Source organism: Rousettus aegyptiacus, unplaced genomic scaffold (assembly GCF_014176215.1).
Source record: "Rousettus aegyptiacus isolate mRouAeg1 unplaced genomic scaffold, mRouAeg1.p scaffold_m13_p_3, whole genome shotgun sequence".
NCBI classification, from domain to species: Eukaryota; Metazoa; Chordata; class Mammalia; order Chiroptera; family Pteropodidae; genus Rousettus; species Rousettus aegyptiacus.
This window is the reverse complement of record NW_023416306.1, coordinates 149,994,247-149,995,477: the sequence shown is the minus strand read 5'-3', so window position 1 is coordinate 149,995,477 and position 1,231 is coordinate 149,994,247. Positions and strand designations below refer to the sequence as shown.

Sequence of the window (1,231 nt, the reverse complement as noted above, 5' to 3'; positions counted from 1 at the left end):
ACATGGAGAGGAAATCTGGTAATTAGGATTTCACCTCTGTCAGACATGCTTTCTCTAAGAGGTTTCACCTATTTTTCTTGGTTTTCAGTAACCCTCTATTAGTTCTGGAAAAGTATCCAAATGTACACAAGTGTTATTTTATCTTAAACATTAGGATATACTTTATATTGAATATAATTCAGTTTATATTGAATATAAACTGAATGTAATTCAGTTTAATGGTTTTTAGCATATTTACAGAGTTGTATAATCATTACTATAATCTAATTTTAGAACATTTTCATTATGCCAACAAGATATCTCTTTAGCATTCACTCCCCATCCCCTGACCCTAGGCAACCACTAATATGTCTTTTTTATTGATTTGCTTATCCTGGATATCTTATATAAATATAATTATACAGTATGTGCTCTTCAGAGATTGACTTCTTTTACTAATAACGTTTTGTGATTATATTAAGGTAGTAGTTTTAGAATTTTTTAACATATAATTTTTATTTCACTTTATTTTATTTTTAGGCAAGGCAACCCTTGGTTGACCTCACAGATTGCAAGGGCCTTATCAGCTTACAATCCCTTATTTTTTATGCCTACAGCACCTGGTCTTCCTAGGTGGTCTCCCATCCAAGTACTAACCAGGCCCGACCCTGCATAGTTTCCAAGATTAGACAGGATCGGGCTTGTTCAGGGTGGCATGGCCATAGACTAACATATAATTTTCAAAAGAAAATTAAAAACGCTTCTATCAAATCACTCCTAAGAGAACAACTTTAAATAATTTTGAAATTTTTCTTTAGTCTTTTTCTATTTGTTTGTTATTTTATTCATTAATCTGTTTAGCAAACATTTATTGAATATGTAGTATGGATCAGTCATAGTGCTGAGCACCGGCCACGTGGAGGTACATATCCAACAAGCAACCGTTGATGGAATAAGTATAACCATTGTAGTGAGTGCTACAAATGAGAAGTATAGACTCCTCGTACTATACAATGTGAACTTAATTTAATTTTTCTAAAGTTATTTAATACATGCCTGTGTATATGTAATATGTGCCTATGTATATATGTGTATTTTATTTTTTAATTTTTTTCAATTACAGTATTAGTTTCAGGTGTACAACATGGTGACTAGACATTTATATAATTTATGAAGTGATCACTCCAATAAATCTAGTACCCATCTGATACCATACATAATTGTTACAATATTATTGACTATATTCCTTCTG

The 1,231-nt window shown here is 31.4% G+C and overlaps 1 pseudogene; it reads right to left on the bottom strand.

The window, feature by feature from the left end:
• Positions 1 to 587: 587 nt before the first annotated feature.
• LOC118601297 lies at positions 588 to 706 on the bottom strand (annotated as a pseudogene).
• Positions 707 to 1,231: the final 525 nt, after the last annotated feature.